General features: G+C 38.3%; 1 non-coding gene across 1 annotated transcript; it reads left to right on the forward strand.

The window, feature by feature from the left end:
- The first annotated feature begins 5,058 nt into the window (after nucleotides 1-5,058).
- On the forward strand, nucleotides 5,059-5,130 carry TRNAA-CGC. The gene has a single exon. It is a non-coding gene; the product is annotated as a tRNA-Ala (tRNA).
- The last annotated feature ends 16,353 nt before the right edge of the window (nucleotides 5,131-21,483 follow it).

Below are 21,483 nucleotides of genomic sequence, written 5' to 3' on the forward strand. Positions count from 1 at the left end.
TACTATAAAAACATGTAGCTAAAGGCAATAAATGCTCTCAGATACACTCAGCCTTTGAGTTGTTTGTAATCTGTTAGCCAAATCGCCGACTCCCTATTCACCCGAAGTCACCTTCGAAATTAAGTGCCGAGCCCAGTGGCTGTGCTGGTCCGCGGCACAAAACTGCTTTCCTGCCTATAAAAGGAGGATAGAACAGAAATTTGCAGGGTTGCATGTGTTTGAACGATGGCTCATTCTATTGCAATCCTGACTTTGCCCCCTCAAAGTTTTGCCTTTAGAAGCCAGTTGGTGAAACAGGAGGAAATACATAAGAAAGTAGTGTATAGTACATTTATATATTATGAACACCCTGAAAAGTTTCCTAAAAGAAAACTTTTAAAGTATCTCTGTTTCAAAGTTAGGAATATATTGGCAAAATAAAAGGTTAGCCTTAACAGGGACTTAAACCCTAAAATCTCACTTTAAAAGAGTAAAACTCTACCAACTGAGCTATGCCACTTCATAGTTAAAGAACTTCTCAAAATCTAGTCATGTGAATACATATGGTTGATCCCTATCCTTTTTTGCTCCATATATATATATATTTGTTTACACACTGCATTTGCTTTCACCCACACCTGAAATGCTCAAGCCAGAATCAGCAAGGGATCCTACTTCTATACTCACCATTGCTTCCAACACAACCACACATGGGGATCCAGAAAACTTGGCTTTGTGGTTGTCGTGGAAGTCACTAGCAACAGTGGCTCCTGCACTATGCTCCCTCCAAATCAACCATACACACACCCTCCAAAGTCCTCAGACTGTTTATCCAGTGGCCTAAAGAGCAGGGGAGCACTCTCAAATCAGCAATAGTTTTGGACCAAACAAGTTCAGTCATCTTGTGGGAAAAAAATCTTCAACACTTCTCTTCCTCTAGCAGAAAGGGTACCTTGTCTATTTCTTTGTACACAGAAGACAGGGAGAAAGATCTAGAGCTTGGGATATATCCTACTTACCACCTGCCTACTCTATCTCCTTTTGGATAAAATTTCCCCTGATGAGTGAATCTAATCAAGTTTCTGGGGCTTGAATTTCTATGTCAGTAGCTCACAAAACTGAATGATTACCAGAATCATCTGGGAGTCATTAAAGCCATATAAATTACTGGCTGCTTCTTCTAGAATGTTCCCTAGAGTTTTCACCAGAGATTCTATGGAGATTGGATGTCACACACAATATCGACAAAACTCAGAGTGCCTACCCTTTGTGCGAAATGTGACAAAGTTCAAGGACTTCTTTAGACCTATGGAGGTTTTACAAAGACCTAGTACCCTAGCTCACATATTGTCTCCTTTGCACTGTCCTCATTCAAGAGAGAATTCTATACAAATAATGAATTGCAGATTTTTCCTTCCTTTTCTCCTTCCTCTTCCCTCTTCCTTCTATGGGATTTCCTGAACTAGAGCTGAGGCATCCATTAAGTGGGCCCAGGCCAAGAGTTGCTACAGCAGTGACCATGTGTAAAACACGCTTTTTGCTCTTCATTAGTAATCAGGTTTTGTGATAAATGTATAACTCTTCTGTATTATCTTTCCACATTGGCCTGAACTTTTAGATCAACACTCATGTTACTCATCTTGCCATACTTTGTTTCTTACCAAGTGTTATTAATTCATTCTACTTCTATCCTTTCTCCCCACTAGTACCCAAATTCCCTGAGGTAACACACTGCTACTCTTCCTTGTATCTTTCTGCACTGTTTTTTATGTCTTCTTGCTGTGCTTCAGGCAGAGAGGAGGTTGGAAGAAAAGAGAATTAGAGACAAAAGAAAATAATACAACCTGGGACCCTCCTTGATGGTGGATTGAAAGTGACCCTGTGGCAGTTCGTGGGTGAGTGGAACTTGGAGTGGCCTGACCGGACTGGGAAGATCTTAGCAGCAGAAATGCTTTTTGGTCTGGCATTCAGGTATCCTTCTCATGGTAATATTAAAAAGAAAAAAGAGCCAGATTAGAATTTTCGGAAATAATGAAGTTAAATACAACAGATTCTGTCCTACAATTTATTACGTCCTTGAATATCTAGGTACAGGACTGGGCAGTGTTTCCTTATTTTTGTACGTAGGGTGGCTATGAGTTGGAACTGACTGATGACACTTAACAACAACAGCATATCTAGAAATCAGTACAATCACCAGTTAGAGAGGATTTACTTAAGTATAGAGGATTTACTGGTTGTGTAGCTCAATGGTACAGCACAGGCTAAGCATACAGGATAGTCCAGGCTTATTCCTGAACTCCTTCACTATTGTTTTTGTTTTTCTTCTTCGAAGCTCTCTCTCTCTCTCTTTCTCTCTCTCTCTCTCTCTCTCTCTCTCTCATACACACACGCACTTTTAAAGATTTCTTTTATCACTTTTCTCCTTGCTCATACCCCAAATAAATACATTGCCCAACATATTACCTTCAAATCTGATCCATTTCATTCTAAGGCCCTTTATGCCTTCCTGGGTGGTGCAAACTGTTAAGTGCTTGACTACTAATTATAAAAGCTGGTGGTTTGAGTCCACCCAAAGGATCCTCAGATACACCTCTGTAAATCACAGAGGTGATATACAGGGGATCACAGCCTCATGTTTTAGAAAATCCTGTAAATCTGAGTTCTACATAGTGCCTAAGGCTCTTGACTGCTAACCAGAAGGCTGGCGGTTCAAACCCACCGGCCACTCCTCGGAAGGAAGGTTGGGCAATCTACTTCTGTAGTGATACTGCCTCGGAAACCCAATGAGGAGTCTCTAGGAGTCGAGGCCGACTCGAGGGCAAATAACAACAACAACACACCAGGGCAGAGGGGTTGCTATGAATTGGAATACACTGGGAAAAAAAAACCCAAAACCCTCCAAATCTGGTTGCAACAGAACAAGTAAGACTTGGAGGAAAAGATGTCCTTGGGCAGTCTTTGTTAACAGATTCTTTTGTATTCTCAGCTGTGCCTGTGTCAAATAAAAGACAAAGTCTGAGGATCTACCTCTCCACTCCTTCCTCTTCTGCCTCCCTACAGCTTATGGTAATAATTAGAATCAGTCACAGGACATGGAGGTACTTCACAACTTCATTTGAATGAGGAAAAACAGAACAACGTCTCTCAAGAATGCTTTCCAAGTGAATTTGCTCTGTAAATCTTCACCCAAATAAAAATTAATTAATTAATTAATTTAAAAAAAAAAGGAAAAAAAAAAAAAAAAGAATGCTTTCCAAACATGAAAGCTGAGAAAACTATTAGTGTCATTCAAACTAAATGTATTGTAGACATAGCTCAATTGGGAGAGGCCTACGTCTAAAAGTCCTGGATCCCTTCCTAGGGTTTGAAAGGTCCTCAATCTATGTCAAAACAGTATCTCCATTTCTGCAGCAAGTCACCTGACTACAAATACTCTCCTGTACTCACTTTCTCAAGTAAATTTTCTAAAAGTCTAAGGCGAGGAGAATCAGAATTTCATGCCTCCAATCTTCCTTGTTTTCACCAGTGTTAAAAACAGTAAGAGTAAAAATTGTGTTGTTTTTACTTGTATGCTATTTACACTCTTGTAATAAGCATGTAGGGAGCTCTGGTAGCATAGTGGCTAAAGCACTTGACTGCTAACCAGAAGGCTGGCGGTTCAAACCCACCAGCCACTCCTTGGAAGGAAGGAAGGCAGGAAGGTTGGGCAATCTTACTTCCGTAGTGATAGTGCCTCGGAAACCCAAGGAGGGGTCGCTATGAGTCGGGGCCGACTCGACGGCACATAACAACAACAACAATAAGCATGTACAGTTGGTACAGTAGCACAGAAAGACAAGCCACATGGAATGTGCAAAATCCTAGAGATTAGAAGTCTTGGGAGAAAGAAACTTTTAGGTTAAACATCTACCATCTGTTACTTCAAAGTGAGCAAGATCCTGGGGAAAAAACAAGAAGGGGCATTCTTGTGGCATTAATGAGGGGGACATTAAATGATGAGATGCCCAGGAGCCTTGGAGAGTTGTCCAGGTTTCTGGGGCGTTGTTTACTTTTAGCACCAGTGAAGATATATGTTTAGTATTTTAAGTCTTTAGGTAAAGACCTGCCTGGAATACTTTCCTCAACATCACATGGAGCAACTTGGATAAAGTGGTAGCATAAGGCTTTGGAGTCAATATGGAGATCATCCACAAGACACACCAACCTGAATACACAGCTGCCTTTGACTCTTTTCCCACCAATCAACGCTATCAGTTTTGTATTATTCAGAACCTCCTCATATTTCCAATTCACTGATGGCACATTTTTATGGTTTCCATGGCTCTTTGACTCTATTCTTTCAAACATCTCTATGGATAGCACGTTTTCTCCTTATGTCAGTGAGTTCTCGGAGAAGAGTGTGACAGTTTTGCCTGGTTGTTGCTCCACCATCCTGACTCTGCTTTTGACTTGTAGATTCTTCCAGTATGGAAAAAAGCTCATTTAAGTTGATTGAGTTTTTAAGCTTTTCTTTCCCCTCTAAAATCCTTTGTGGGGATAATCTTCAAGGGAGGGATAGAGATGTAGGTGCGGAGCCAGAACTACAGACAATCTCAGAAGGTGTGACATGGCTCAAGCAATGCGAGTCAACCGTAAAGTGGACGCTGGCGCGGCACTGACCCAACAGGATGTGACGTTCAATGAGCCTGTTTGACTAAAGCTGGCGGTTGCTTGTAGTCTAAGGAGCACTTCATTTGGAATCATTATCACTGCCATAGAGGTTGGATGGATGTTTTTTAGACTTGCCTGGTGGAGGCAAGTAACTTTTACGTAAATAGTCTGCTGGCTAGTGGACTTTGAGCAGGCAAACCGGAGCGGGAAGATCCTAGAACAAGAAACGGTTATTCAGATTGCAATCCAGTTTCCTTCTACTGAAGCCACTAGACAGTATCCATTTTAGTGATTTCAGAAATAGTGAAATTTAATCCAGAGTGCTCTCCAGCCAATTCTTCGGTTTTCCGGGTGGGAGAAAACTCGCAGAGACTGTCGGTAATCTTTTATGAAGAGAATCGTCAGCGGAGGATTCCTTCATTGTCAGGGGGTGTAGCTCAGTGGTAGAGCGCGTGCTTCGCATGTACGAGGTCCCTGGTTCAATCCCTGGCACCTCCACTTAGTCTTTTACTAACCCTCATGCTCTCGTTTTTGTTTATCATGGCTTCCTTTTAGTGTTCTTCTATTTATACTCTTTGGGGCTTAATATCGCCTAGGGCAAGGCGTCAGCAGAAGGAAGACAAGAGGGAAGAGAAAGAAAAGGAACCAGCCCATAACTCCAAACAAGAAGCTCACCACCACAACAAATAGCTCATTCAAATTGAGCTTTAGTTAGCATATCATGGAAGCACCGGACAGAAAAAGAAGGACAGAAAGAGAAGAGAAAACAAAGCGACTCTACGGAAACTCTTTTAGTTCGCCAAGCATTCAGATCTTCTCAGACTACATGACAGCTTCCAGTCGTTCTAGCGGTGTAATGGTTACGGCATTTGGTTGTTAACCTAAAGGATCGGAGGTTCGAACACCCCAGACCGTCCGTGGGGAAAAGATGAAGCGATCTGCTTTCGTAAAGACAGAGCCTTGCAAATTGGAATCAACTTAATGGCTTTGTATTTACCTTCTCATTGAGTCGCTGTGAGTTAGAATCATTTTTCCCGACGTTCATGGATTGCTTTAAGTTGCTATGATTCGGAATCGATTCGACTGCAATGGGATGGATAACAACGTAAAGGAGTCAGATCCCTCATTGAGTTTCCGGGGCGGTATCAGTAACAGAAGTGGATTGCCCAACCTTCCTTCCGAGGAGTGGCTGGTGGGTTTGAACCAGCTTTGTGTTTAGCAGTCAAATGCCTTAGGCACTACGCCACCAGAGCTCCTAATGGGACAGTTAGAGGCTGGTGGCTGATATTGATTGCTTTCAAAAGAGACACACACACAAAAAAAAACTCGCCGCTGTCTAGTCAGATCCTACTCATAGCGACCACTACTTAAGTTTCCGAGGCGGGATCTCTACTGAAGTAGATTGCCCAACCTGCCCTCCGATGAGTGGTTGGTGGATTTGAAGTGCCAGCCTTCTGGTTAGCAGTCAAATGCCTTAGGCACTACGCTGCTAATTGTCCCAATTCCAGTGCATGGTTGTGGTGGGAGTAGTATGGTGAGTAGGATCTGTTGGCTGTTTTTGGCTTGAGTATGTAAATTATTTGTGCAAAAGATTGGTTTTCAACACGTTGCCTTCAAATGCAAAACTAAGCTGTCATTAACAGAATGTATTAGCCTTTACTAGACTGTCAGAAAGATTTAAGCACAGGAGGCCAAGTAGCTAAGTTGGTAGGGTATTAGGCATGTGATTTGAGCGTATGGGTTTCAAGTCCTTGTTTGGGCAAATACTGTGTGCTCTTGTAACCAAAAAAGAGTTGAAAACTCAGCTTTTCCCTGTTGGCCTTTTGAGTGTTTGGGATGGGCATGGAAAATTATTTTAGGATCGAAGATGAAGAGATACATTTCAGAGAATTAGAGTTTTGTTTGAGAAGCAGGAAAGGGGATGGATCCTAGAAATATAAACCTGCTTTTTTTGATATCTCTTACCAAGCTACAGGAGAAGAATGCGCTTCTGGTTGTTGGTAATTTGTTTTATTATTGTTTCTTGGATGTTGGATGGGGCCATAGGGAGGAAGAGTTTGGGTTTAACCAGATTGGTATATGATGCCTACAATTTTAAGATGCAGGTTTATGAAGGTACCTGGCAAGCATAGTGATCCCTGACACTGTAATTCTGCAGACATCTGATGGTGAAATTTTTATAAGTTATGTAAATACAAAGGAGAGAAATAACAGGTAGACTGAGACCTGAAAAAGATCCATTGTGATTTGAAGAGAAGATGTTCATTAACGATATTCATGGAAAAACCTTGTGATGAGCTAGGTTCTGGATTATTCTGGATGGCATTATATTCCTAGAACTTCCTTGGAAATCTTTAAAACTTCAGATAAGATTATTACTATCTCCTCTGTAACCTCTTCTGCCAATGTAAGGCTCTTTTTTATGTTCATAGAAATTCCATGAAGTAATCTTTGAATTTGAGAGTACGTGATTTCTCTGTTAGAACTTGTCTTATGTTGTTGTTGTTGTTTGCCATTGAGTCAGACCTGACTCATAGTGACCCCTCCTTGGGCTTCCAGGGCAGTGTCATTACGGAAGTAGATTGCCCAACCTTACTTCCGAGGAGCGGCTTGTCTTATAGTTGGCACAAAAGAAGTCTTATCAGATGGGTAGAAAGTAAGAATAAGAAACAGAAAAGTGACAGATCTCACTGAGAGACAGAATTCAAGTGGTGTCACACTCAAAGTTGTGTAGACATCTATGTGTGGAGTGGAGGGGTAGGACTTGTTTTAACTTGGCTCTGGGTCTTGATGTAAAACACAACTAGGATGGTCGTCACTGTCCCTGACAAATCATTCTGAGTTATGATTGGAGCAAAACTGGATTCCAAGTGGAATCTGTATATTCCTCATATGAAAGGATTTTGTTTTTCCTGTTTGCCTTTCTTTCATAGATTTCTTTCAGAAGGCCCAGTCTTTCTTAGCATGGCGTTATTGCAACACCTATTTAATACACAATTGTGGGATTAACTCTTACATTATAGAATTTTCTGAGGAACTCAACATTTTACTCAGAAGACAGGACACATCCATGCCTGATATGCTTTATTCGCAAAACCCCAAAACATATCAAGTGTATGTTTGACGTATTATGTATTGAGGGAAAATAGAAACAAATTAAATGGTGTTTTAAAAGGAGTTTTAGAAAAAAAATATGTTTGGAAGTCAGAGATTTCAAAAGAACAACGATGCAAAACTTTTCCCCCCAAAGCTAAAACTCTCATTATTAAATTATCTTCTTAGCATTTGCAATCCAAAATACCTACAGTTTCCAACCTAATGCAGTAGCCCTGAGTATCTTCCTTTGGAATGTGAAGGTGTTCTATGACATCTGTCATCACTGGCCAGAAGTCATGCGGCTGACTTGATTGACCAGTGGGTAACCCATTCCATCCTCCCTTGCCAGGGGAAAATCTTCCCTCTCAAAGCTGTTAAACTCTCAAGAGGCTGGCCTTTTCATAGGAAAATGAGCCAATCTTCAGTAAGGGAGGTACTAAGCATTTTCCTTTCAACTTCTTACAAATCAGAACTTTTCCCAAAATCTACAATAAATGGCTTATTCCCATTAAAAAAGAAAAAAAGGAGTTTTAGAGAAAATGTACTGGAACATCATTGTGTATGTTGGAATATCATTGAATATACAATATATAATATCCTTTTATATTTAAAAACCCTTTCTTATGGCCCTGTTTTACTGATACAGGAAATAGTTCCAAAATTTGCCCTATGCCACCAAATTTTAAATAGCATTAAGTCACACACTCAGATTATAGGACTGCAAATCTTGAGTTCTTATATCTTACTATATCCACATATATACTGACAGAATTTAGTGGCTCCCTCCTATTTCAGGACTTGTGCTGATGTCAAAGACACAGAATTAGAGAATAAATATAATGTAACTATTAGTTTTCTACACAAACCTTTTCAGGTCAGGATTATAGGCATTCCAACGTTATTTATTTAATAAACTTCTGTCTTTACATTTCGGCTCTTTGACAGAAGAATACTATTACATCACAGGTCAACTATTAGACATTAAAAACAAGTAATTTTCTGCCATTTGAAATAAAAAAGGACCAGAAGAAACAGTAATAATGAAGTGACTGGAACTGAGACATACCACATCTTTTCAGTTACAACGTCTGTCCATCCTGTGCCAATTTAATGTTGTTTGCTTTGACAATCCAATTTTTCTTAAAATAGGGAAATATTAGCCAATATTGAAACAGTGAGAGAATAGAAGGTAACATAGTTTTTGAAGCTTACTAGTTACTGTCGAGGTGACTCTGACTCAAGGTGACCCCAGGTGTGTCAGAGCAGAACTGTGTTCCACGGGGTTTTCAATGGCTAATTTTTTGGAAGTAGATCACCAGGCCTTTCCTCCATGGCACCTCTAGATGGACTCAAACCTCCAACATTTCACTTAGCAACCAAGTACATTAACCATTTGTACCACATGAAGCTACCATACTGGGCAACAGGGTTCTAGAAAACTCATTTGAGTAAACAGAACAAAATATACAGAATGTATGATGTGCTCATACAATGTGCTCGCAAGTTAAAACAGTTCTATAACTCATACTCAAAATCTGTATGGAAATTTTATTCCTTTTTGTGAGGCTATGTTCATTCACTATATAAAGTTACCTAGAATCGACTAGATGACAACTAATAACAAAAGCTGCCTAAATTCTTACTGATAAAGTGCACAATACTTCATATCCTTCTACCATCCTTTTCCTTTTCGATATCTGAAGGATAATACATTTTTTCAGCAAATGCTTCTATGAATGACATGGAATTGTCTTCTATTCAAATCACTCTTTCATAACACTAACATGTTAAAACCTGAGAGGAAGTAGCCATCTGGCTTCCGGCCAGTGGGTAGTCTCTCCATTACTTCCTTTATATGGGAAGTCAGATGTAACTTTTCCAAGTTCAAAGCTCTGAATGCCTCACCTTTTAAGAAATTTGAAATCCACTGGGGTGAGACTGTTCTGTGTTTACAAGCAAACAACTTTAAAAGATTGATAATATACTTTTAAAAGGTGATTCAAGTACATATATGCTTTATAAATAGAATCCCAAAACCAAACTCACTGCCATTGAGTTGATTCCGACTCAGAGAGACCCTCACTGGATTTCCAAGGCAGGAAATCTTTACAGAAATAGATTGTCCCATCTTCCTTCCTCTGGGAGGCTGGTGGATTTGAACCACCAACTTTCTGGTTAGTAGTCAAAAGCCTTAGGCACTGTGCACCAGAACTCCTTAGAAATAGAATGAGTAACAGTAAAATGGCAAAATATATAGTTGAAAAAAGATTCAGATATTCATATCGTCAGCGAAGGGAGTGAGAGTAAACTAGGTAAAATTTACATTTGAAAGAAGATTAGATATATATTTGAAAAGACAGGAAATAAAAAGGGAAGGTAGTAAAACTAAGAATTTTTGGTTGTGCTTTCAACTCTGAATGCAATTGGCATAACGTTATTTTGATTGTGAGGGACCTCTGTTCTCATTGGGCTTTATATATATGTATATCCATTAAATCAAACTTGCTAATTGTACAATTCAAATATTCTATGTCCATACCTGTTTCTGTGTGTAGATCTATAATAACAAGAGTACTGGGTTATAATCACCTACTGTGGGAGCTCTGGTAGTGTAGTGCCTAAGGCACTTGACTACTAACCAGAAGGCTGGCAGCTCAAACCCACCAGCCACTCCTTGGAAGGAAGGTTGGGCAATCTACTTCCGTGGTGATACTGCCTTGGAAACCTATGAGTCGGAGATGACTCGACGGCATATAACAACAATAGGTAAATATGGACTATTCAATAATTGGTGTTGCAAAACGTGGGTAGTCATTTAGAAAAAAGTTGATTCTATATCTTACAATATACAGCAGAGTGAAGTCTAAATGTTATTAGAGATTTATAAAAGTGAAAGTTAAAAGTAGTCTAAAGATCTAAATTTTTTTTTATAACTTTGAAGTGGAGGAGGCCATTTTAATTGTGATTCTAAATGTAAAATTCTTTAGAAGAAAATACTGATAAATTTGACCTCAACAAAATTGAGTGATGGGTGTATGCATAATTGTTCTTTAGTATAGTTACCCTTTAACTTCACAAATCTTCTTCAATAAACATATATTACTTGAATAATCAGAGAAACAAAACAAAACAAAAGCTCCTGTATGACAATATAAAACTCCACAAATGAAGTCAAGACAAATTTCAGACCAGAAAAATATATTTTCTATTCAAGCCATTGTTAAATGACAGATTTTGAAGTCAAGTTATAAAAATTTCAACAAATATTGTATTTGGGAGTAAACCAACTTGCTGCAGCAAAGAAGCCTGACACTCAAGAGGAGATACTAAAGACTTCAAGTCGCAAAAGATAGCAAAGATTAGCAAAGATTGAATTTGCAATCCTTTTTTATAGAAATTTTGAAGAAGTTAGTTGGAAAAAGGAAAAGAAAAGTAATAGATTCTGGAAAGTTAAGCAAAAGTGGGTCCTTTCAAAAGAAGAGCAGATTTGTGATTGGGCCACATGTTCTTTCTTTCTTTGTAATATGTAAAAGAGCTCTTGGCTTTGCTGTGATGAAGTCTCGAGAGAATGTGAGTTTGGAAAATATCAAGGAAGGTTTATAGTTGGAAGCACCTGGAGCTGGTTATGATCATTTCTAGTTGACATCACAAAGGGATAATTTTTCTGTGTCAACAACAACAAAATCAGTATAGGCTTGACTATTATATAAAAAAAAGCATCCCCCAAATCTCAGTGTTGTTGTTGTTATGTGCCGTCGAGTTGGACCTGACTCATAGTGACCCCTCCTTGGGTTTTCAAGGAGGTATCACTACGGAAGTAGATTGCCCAACCTTCCTTCCAAGGAGTAGCTGGTGGGTTTGAACTACCAGACTTCTGGTTAGCAGCCTTAGGCACTAGGCCACCAAAGCTCCTTCAAATCTCAGTAGCTTGTACAATAAAGCTTATTCTTAGCTAATTCCCCACCCCCATTGGTTGGCTGGTAGCTTTGGTCTTCAATACTTTCAATCTGGGATTTAGAGTGTTAGAGCAGCTTTTCTGGAATATTGTAAATTGCTGTTTCAGAGGGAAAGAGAGCTACAGAGATTCAGGTACATGTCCTTAAATTTCCCATTGAGAAGTGACATGCATCAAGTCACTCATATTTTGTGGGGCAAAGAATATTATATGGTCACACCTAATTTCAAAGGAGCAGAGAACATGATCAAAATAGGAGAACAGACATACATATAGTTCATCTCATTATTTGAGGTCTTTGTATTTTCAAATTGCTTACTTGATAGCATTTATTTGGAACTATAAAATTAATACTTGTTAATACTTGCAGGACTTTCATGGTCTTTCACTGATATGTGAAGAGTGGTGAAAATTTTGCATTTAGAATCACACATATGTTCCCAAACCAAAACAAAACTCACTGCAGCCTTTGGGTTTCTGCAAATCTTTACAGAAGTAGATTGCCAGTCTTCCTTCCACAGAGTGGTTGGTGGGTTTAAAACACCAGCATTCTGGTTAGCAGTCAGATGCCTTAGGCACTAGGCCACCAGAGCTCCTTCTACATATGTTCCACTTGACATCAAATAAGGTGCCAATGCACTGCTTTTTGGTTTTGGGTCTCACTTTGTAAGGGAGTATCTTTTTTGTGGTCTGTTTAGTGCTACTTTTATTTTGTGATTGTTGTTGTTGATTTCACCATCTAAAATGGCCTCCCACCATAGTGCCCCAGTGCTCTCTAGTGTTCCTGAGCATAAGAATGCTATAATGTGTCTGACAGAGAATACACATTTGTCAGAGAAACTTCATTCAAATATAGTGCTGTTGGCCATGAGTTCAATGTTGACGAATCAACAATACAGTGCATCCAGAAAAAGGAACAGGAAATTCATCCTTCTGTAGGTGAGGCCACTCTAGAAAGTGCTAAAATAACATCGCTAGTATGTAATGAAGCTACAGAAAAGCTGCTAGACTTGTGGATTCATAAGATGAAAACCAATAAAAAATAAAGGCATAATTGACAGCATACTTGTGAAACTGAAAGCCAAAGAAATTTACAGACATATTACCCAGGGTCAAGAAAAAGTTTTAACCTTTTCTTGACTCTGTGAAATGTGTCTAGTGTTTTATTATTAAGAAATAATGCATATAATTATCTGTAAGAAATATATATGAAGTAAGGTGTCTTTAAATTTGGGTGGGTGATGTTTATGTAAACGATGTTGTAATTTTTATTTCAAATTTCAATTATTAATTGCTGGTATATAGGCAAGCAATTGACTTCTATATATTAACATCATATCAAACAATCTTGCATTAATCACTTATTAGTTCCAGGAGGTTGGTTGGTTGTTTGCTTTTTGTATGAATCCTTTGGAATTTTCTCTACAGACAATCATGGATCATTATCGTCTCTGAACAAAGATAGCTTTACTTTTTCCTTTCTTCCTTCTGCATACATTTTATTTCCTTTTCTTGTTTAATTGCCTTAGCTAGGACTTTCAGTATGATGTTGCATAGGACAGTGAGAGCAGATTTCCTAGTCTTATTCCCAGTCTCAAGAAGAAAGCATCTAATCCTCATCAGTAAGTATAGTGTTAACCAGGTTTTTCATAGATTTTCTTTGTCAGATTGGGAAATTTCCCTTCTATTTCTACTTTTTGTTGTATTTCTCAAGAATGTCTGTTGGAATTTCTCAAATGATTTTTCTGCATCTATCGATAGGATCCTAAGATATTAATGATGGATGACGTTAATTGATTTTTGCATGGTAAACCAGCCTGGCATATCTAGACTAAAACCTACTTGCTCATGGTATACAATTCTTTTTAGGGAATTCTGCATTCCCTCCTATTTTCATAGACATTATTATTCTGTTTCTTCCCTTCCCCTCCTCAACTTGTTTGCTTTTGGGTAAATGTTGACTGTTGGTCTCATGTGGTTGATTGTTTAAGGGAGCATGTTACTTGTTTATTTTATAACCCAGTTTATTATTTTGCTAAAAGATTACCTCTGGGAGTAGTTTCAGTACCAAGTTCAAAGGGTATCTGAGGACAATAGTCTTAGGGATCCCTCTAGACTCTATTGGATTTTTTTTAGGAATTTGAATTTTGTCCTACATTTTTTCTCCTATTTATCCAGGATCTTCTGTTGCATCTCTAGTCAGAACGGTCAACAGTGGTAGCTGGGCACCAGCTAGTTCCTCCAGTCTCAGGCTAGATGAGACGGTGATTCCTGTGCACTGTTAGTCCTGTGGACTAATTTCTTCTTTGAGTCTTTCGTTTCCTTCATTCTCTTTTGCTTGAGATGAGTAGAGACCAATAGATAGCCACTCATAAGCTTGTAAGACCCCAGGTGCTACTCACCAAACTAGGATGTAGAACATTAACTTCATGAACTATGTTATGCCAATTGACTGAGTTGTCACATGAGACTATGATCCAAAGCCTTTTGACCCAATAAACCAATCCCGTGAGGTGTTTGGTTATGTCTACAAAGTCTTCATTCCTGTGGTCTCTATGTGCTGTGTTACATATGTGAATATACATGCAGAACACACATACATATATGTGTATACATATGCTTACAGATACATCTATACATGCATGCATATGTACTAATATATGCCTTTCTAAACACATATATGCATACATATCTACCTATGTAACCACACACATATTTTTTATTGTCATTACTGTTGTTGCAAAATTGTGTATGTTATAGCACTTACCAAAATTGTCCCTTTTTCTTGTGTACTTCTTAGTGTCTTCATCTACCTTGGTCAACTTGTGCAGGCTTTACCCATATTTGGTATTGCTTTTCCCATCACAAAAATAACAAATATCTACTATCTAGAACGTAATTCCCCCTCTTCTCCTCCCCCCATCCCTGGTAGTCATCAAAGAACATCGCTTTCTGTGTGGACCTATACCTATTCTACTTAAAAAAACCAAAAAACAAAAAAACAAAAAAAAACACTTTATTGAAATATAATTTATTTACAGTGAAATACACAAAACTAAAGTGACATGGGTCAAAGCATTTGTTTTTTTCAGTGTTTCCTCCCCTCCCTTCCCACCCCTGGTAACCAACAAAGAAAGTTTCCTTTCATATATAAACCTTTCCTTGACTTTTTACAATAATGATTTAATATTATATTTGTCTTTCTGTGATTGATTTATTTCATTCAGCATAATGTCCTCCAAGTTCATCCATGTTGCACAGTGTTTTGCAGATTCTACATTATTCTTTAGTGTTGCATAGTATTCCACTATGTGTATGTACCATAGTTTGGTTATCCACTCTTCTGTTGCTGGGCATGTAGGTTGTTTCTATCTTTTTGCTATTGTAAATAGTGCTGCAATGAACATGGGTGTGCACACATCTGTTCCCTTCCTGGCTCTCATCTCTCTAGGATATATACCTTGTAATGGCATTACAGGGTCAAATGCTATTTCCAATTGCAGCTTTTTAAGGAATCACCATACTGTTTTCCACAGTGCTTGTATCATTCCACAGTCCCACCAGCAGTGTGTGAGAGTCCCAATCTCTCCACATCCCTGCCAGCATTTGCTACTTTCTGTCTTGTTGAACTTTGCCATTAGTGCTATGGTGAGATGATATCTCATTGTTGTTTTGATTTGCATCTCTCTGATGGTTAATGATCATGAGCATTTCCTCATGTATTTGGTAGCCACCTGAATATCTTCCTTGGTGAAGTGTCTATTCATGTCTTCTGCCCATTTTTTAATCGGATTGTTAATCTTTTTGTTGTTGAGCTGTTGGAGTTTTCCACAAATTTTAGAGATAAGTTCCTTGTCAGATAAGTAATTATCGGCAAGTATGAATATGTGGGTATCATTTTGTTATGTGCTTTTTCGTGGTTCTCCTGATTTCTTTGTTCCATATAATTTTCTGTGCTGAGCTTGTTTTGTTTATGAATCATGTTATCACTTCCTTCGTTGCTATTGTTTTAAACCAAAAAAACCAAATTCACTGCCGTCAAGTCGGATCCACCAGCTTTCTGGATAGCAGTCAAATGCCTTAGGCATTAGGTCCCCGGAGCTTCTGTTGCTGTTGTTTTATGCGGTTGAGTCGGCCCGACACATAGCGACCCCTCCTTGGGTTTCCGAGGCAGTATCACTATGGAAATAGATTGCCCAACCTTCCTTCCGAGAAGTGGTTGGTGGGTTTGAACGGCCAGCTTTCTGGTTAGCAGTCAAGTGCCTTAGGCACTATGCTACCAGAGCTCCTTACGGAGCTCCTAGTATTTGCTAAATATTTGTGCTGGTCCTCTTTTTTACTTTGATGTGAAGGTTTATCATTTTTCTTTGAGGTTATCTTGTGATTTATAATTTTCTTTCCAAGTTTAGAACAGTCCATTCTACCTTGCAATTGTCTTGGTTTCCCTACCATTTAGAAGTTCTGTAACTACACAATTTTCCCTGTTTTTTTGGTTTGTAATTGTCCTCATTTGTCATGGATGTCTCTGGTTCCCTGTTTACAATCTTCTAGGCTTATTTACTTTGGATACTTCCATAACTGGGTTGGTTTCTGTGTTATGTCATCATGTGTGTTAATGGTCAGTTGTTGTTTGCTGTTATTGGTTCTCTGTCCAAAGGACTCCCTTTAGCATCTCTTGTAAGGTTGGTCTGGTTTTAACAAATTCCCTTAATTTCTGCTTATCTGGAAATCTAATTTCACCACCATGTTTGAGGGACAATTTTGACGGCTATAAAACTCTTAGTTGGAAAATTTTTCTTTTAGGGTTTTATATATGCCATCCTATTGTCCTCTTGCCTGCGTGGTTTCTGCTGAGAAATCTGAGCTTAGTCTTATTGGTTGCCCCTTGTAGGTAAATTTTGTTTTTCCTGTGCTGCTTTCAGGATTCTTTCTTTGTCTTTGGTTTTGGTGAGTTTGATGATGATGTGTCTTGGTGATTTTCTTTTGGTGTCTATCCTGTTTGGGGTTTGTTAGACTTCTTGAATGGATATATTCTCATCTTTCATCATTCCAGGGAAATTCTCTTCCAACAAGTCTTCAACAATTTCTCTGAGATTTTGTTTGTCTCTCTGTGTTCAGAAATTCCAATTACACATAGGTTATTCCTCTTAATGGTATTTCACACAAACCTTAGGTTTTCTTCTTCTTTTTTTTTTTTTTTCTAATTGATCCTTTTCTAAAGAAGTGTTGAGGTATTTGTCTTCAATCTCACCAATTCTGTCTTCCATTGATTCAATCATATTTCTTTTTGTTTGTTTGTTTGTTTTTTAAAATGTGATTTGGGTGACAGTTTACAGAGCAAATTCACATTCCGTACAGCAGCTAACATACACTTTGTCTCGTGACATTGACTACAATTTGCCACAATGCAACAGCTCCCCTCCCACTTCTTCCCAATAGTTACCTCTTCCCTGTGTCCTTCCCTCCATGAATTTCTGCTCCCTGAAATATGTCCTTGTGCATATACAGCCCTTCTATTCTCCCATGATTGTTCTTTCCAAGGAGTGTTTCTACCTAGTGTAAATGTTCACCTCATATGCCTGTCTTTTGTTTGGCTAGAAGCCACAGGAGTAGGTTCAATTCCAAACCTGAAGAGCAGCTAGGAGCCACAGTCTCAGTGGTTCCGCCAGGCTCTATCAAACTAGCAAACCTGGTCCCCTCTGTTTTTTTTTTTTTTTCCAAATGATTTTAGAGTTTTGTTTCATATTATTCCCCCACTCTATCCAGGATCTCCTACATAGATCCCCCTCTGAGTGGTTGACAGTGGTAGCCGGGGACCATCTAGTTCTTCTGGTCTCATAGTTGTATAGGCTGAGGATCACATGGTGTACCAGTCACTTGAACTAATCATTTCCATGAATCTTTGGTTTTCTTCATTCTTCTTTGCTCTGGATGAGGAGAGACCCATCATTGCATCTAGATGGCTGCTTGCAAGGTTTTAAGATCCCAGTTGCTACTCACCAAAGTAGGAGGTGGAGCAATGTTTTGTGTAGTGTGTTATGCCAATTGAACTTGATGTCCCCTGTCACTATGGTCCTGAGCTCACAGGTTCAACTACTCTCTCCCTCTGGGTAGCTGGCTGTGGCCAAGAAGTGACTACAACCTTGTCCCTTGTCAGCTCTACTATATACCTGGGAATTCTTATGGAAATAGCAATACACTTGTAGAAACATTGTCTGCCAACCCTATACGTGGTCTTGGGCACACTCCTCACTGCATAGACATATCTAATAGTTCAGTTTAGACATATCTAATAGTCCACCCATCTATCCACCCGTATAGCCATGTTTGCCTTCACTGACAATGCAGTACTATATGTGCAAAAGGGTTCATCTTTGTTGTCTATACCTCCCATGTACCTCTCTCTATGTCTTTCTCTTCCTCAATACCACCATGTTGATCACTCACATTTGGTACATTGCTCTTCTCTTCACCCAAATCAGTACTGTCTCTACCTATCTAACAGTGTTCCCTCCCCTCCCTTCCCACCCCTGGTAACCAACAAAGAAAATTTCCTTCCATATATTAACCTTTCTTTGACTTTTTGCAATAATGGACTAATACAATATTGTAATTGACTTATTTCACTCAGTATAGTGTCTTCCAAGTTCATCCTCATTATGTGATGTTTTGCAGATTCTACATTATTCTTTAGTGTTCTATAGTATTCCATTGTGTGTATGTACCATAGTTTGGTTATCCAATCTTCTGTTGATGCTATTTTATACAGATAATATCTTTTCAGATTTACTTTCATGTTTATCTTTTATTATGTTTAACTTCCCATGCCTTCAAATTTTTCAGACCTTTCTGGAGTCATTTTCTTTCTTTCTGATAAAGATAGTTGCAAAAGTTTTATCTTGTGGCATTTTAAACTCAGTTTTTGACTATCTAAAACTGTCTTTATTTCACTTTTTTCTTGAAAAGCATTTTTTTCCTTTCTATTTCATTTTAGTTTGACAAGTTTCTCTCAACACATTAAAAATATAATTTCTCTGTTTTGTGATTGAGTCAACTCTCACTCTAATTGTCATATTTCATGGTAACCTGTTCCTTTTTTTTTTTTTTTCTGCCTAGCTTCTTTTTTTTTTTTTTTTTTTTTCTGCCTAGCTTCTTAGTCTTCTGCCATTTTACTGCTATAAACCTAGGTGTAGATTTTATTTATTTATCATGCTTTTGTGTGTAATGCATCCTATACTTGTAAATTTATTTATTTTCATTAAATCTAAAAATTTCCTAATCTTCACCATTTTAATTTGGCCATTTTAAATGGCCTCTCTCTTGTTCTTTTTATTATTTTTTCCCCTGAGATTCTAATTATGTGTATCAGACTATATCAATTTATGCTTTTGTGATACATACCCCTTAATCATATTTTTATTCTGTTTTATCTGGGAAAATTCTTATCATTATCCAGGTTCACTGATTACTGTTTAAGCCACATATAATATACTTTTAAACCATAATTTGATTTTAATATCCATATTTCTAAAGTTATAATATAGTTACTTTTAAAAGTTCCTGATCAGTTTTTATATTTCATATCCTAGCTTTTAAAAATTGCATTTTGTTTTCTGTAGTCATTTCATAGATTGCTGTATTGTATTCAGCTTCACAGACCAGTATATTGTATCCTGTAACTAGTTATCTCTGTATCTGAACCCCGTAAGGGTCTATATCTACTACTACTTTTTTTTTTTTTTTTACCTTTTGTTATGGACTGAATTGTGACACCCCCCAAAATATATGCTGGAATCCTAACTCATACCTGTGGTTGTAATCCTGTTTGGAAACAAGATGTCTTTGCTATGTTAATTAGATCATACCTGAGTGGAGTGAGTCCTTAATCTAATCACTTTTGAGTTATAAAAAGAGCAGATTAGACACAGAGATGCCAACTCGGTGAGGGAGACAAAGGTCACGTGAAGATAGACAAGGAACTAAGGGGCTAATGACAAGGAAGGAATTCACATCGCTGAGACTCTGATTTGGACTTCTAGCCTCCAGAATTGAGAAAATAAATTTCTGTTCTTTAAAGTTACCCACTTGTGGTCTTTGTGTTATAGCAGTACTAGGAAACTAAGAGATCTTTATAAATAGTTACTTTTATTCATCCATTCCTTATGTATCCAATAATTTTTATTTTGAGTTCATATTTAGTTTAATAAAACCATAGGTACCCTGAGGTCATAAATTCACTTTCTTCCATAAGGGATAAATATTTACTCTTCTGGGTTCAGAAACCTGATTTTCTTTTGTTAGTTTCTAACTCACCTTATTATTTTGAGCATACCTTCTGTTAAGGGTCCTGGCTTAATGCAGGTAGTAGTCGCCTTCCTCACTTTGTACGAGCCATGACTTAGTCTTTTCCCCCTACTATGCCTTTGGCATTTGCATTGAAGGAATGTTAGTTTTCTGATTTACATTACTATTAAGTTTACATTCACTTCTTTCTTCCTAGATGAAAAACTACATCACCATATTTTTTGTAGATGATTCAGAATTTAGGTTTATTATACTGAAAGTGTGTGTGTGTGTGTGTGTGAATCTGTTTGTTTTAAAGCAGTATCTAGTTAACCCATTGTCCAACACACTTTATTCCTTATTTATTTACATAATGACTGACAGCTATCAAATATAACTGAAAATTTTGTCCCTTTTCTAGTAATAGTCCAGGATGAGGTAGGTTACTCCACTTCACAAAGTCATCCAGGTAACCAGGTTACTGGGGGTGGCGCTGCCATCTATATGTGTATTGTGTTTCTATGAGTAAGACAACTGCCCCCTTTTTATTTAACTGCATAGTACAACACAGTTCACCACCATCATATGCACAATCCAGCTGAAAGCAAGGATAAAGAGCTAAAGGCCAGGGTAAGTGGTTTTTCTTTAAGTCAAAAATGACCTGAAAGTTGCACCCATCATTTCTGCTAATATATAAGTGATCTGGGCCAGTTTTATGGTCACATCTAGCTATAAAGAAGATTGTAAAATGTAGCCATGTTCCCTGGAGAAAGAGGAGAATGGGCTGACAGAGCAATTAGCAGCCTGCCATGCCAGCCCTGCCACAAGAGAGAAAGAGGATACAAGGACTTTTAAAAAGTGTGTTGTCTTAGGCTGGGTTCTCTAGAGAAGTAAAACTAGTGAGGGGAAAAAAATAAAAATAAAAATTTTATATAAAACGGCTGGCGATTCAAACCCACCAGCCACTCCTCAGAAGGAAGGTTGGGCAATCCTACTTCCATAGTGATACTGCCTCAGAAACCCAAGGAGGGGTCGCTATGAGCTGGGTTTGACTCGACGGCACATAACAACAACAACAACAACATATATATATATATATATAATCTCCCCAGTCCATGGATGGGGTGAATGTCAAGCTGAAGTCTTCTCCTAATTCATGCAGCTGGAGGTGCTGATGAAGCCAAGATCAGCAGACAATACAGCTGGCTACTGGCTTCAGAAGCTGACAAATATTAGATCAGCAGGTAAAATGGCAAGCTGTTGGTTCACAGGCTGTGAAGGCAACAATCCCAAGAATGGCAGTCAATACAGCTGGTCATTGGTTCAAGTCTAAATGATAACGAACCAGATGCAGGATCAAAAAGCAAAAAGCTTCAGATCTTCCTCAGAGCTTTTCCATATACACTGGAAGCAGGCCATACCCTAAAGGAAACTCCCTTTCAATTGATTGTTCATAGCAGATCTCCGAATGGAGGTGATCACATTATCTTAGATCTTCATAGGGGATAACTGCACCA

Source organism: Orycteropus afer, unplaced genomic scaffold (assembly GCF_000298275.1).
Source record: "Orycteropus afer afer isolate SDZICR_OR568_19922 unplaced genomic scaffold, OryAfe1.0 scaffold00627, whole genome shotgun sequence".
NCBI classification, from domain to species: Eukaryota; Metazoa; Chordata; class Mammalia; order Tubulidentata; family Orycteropodidae; genus Orycteropus; species Orycteropus afer.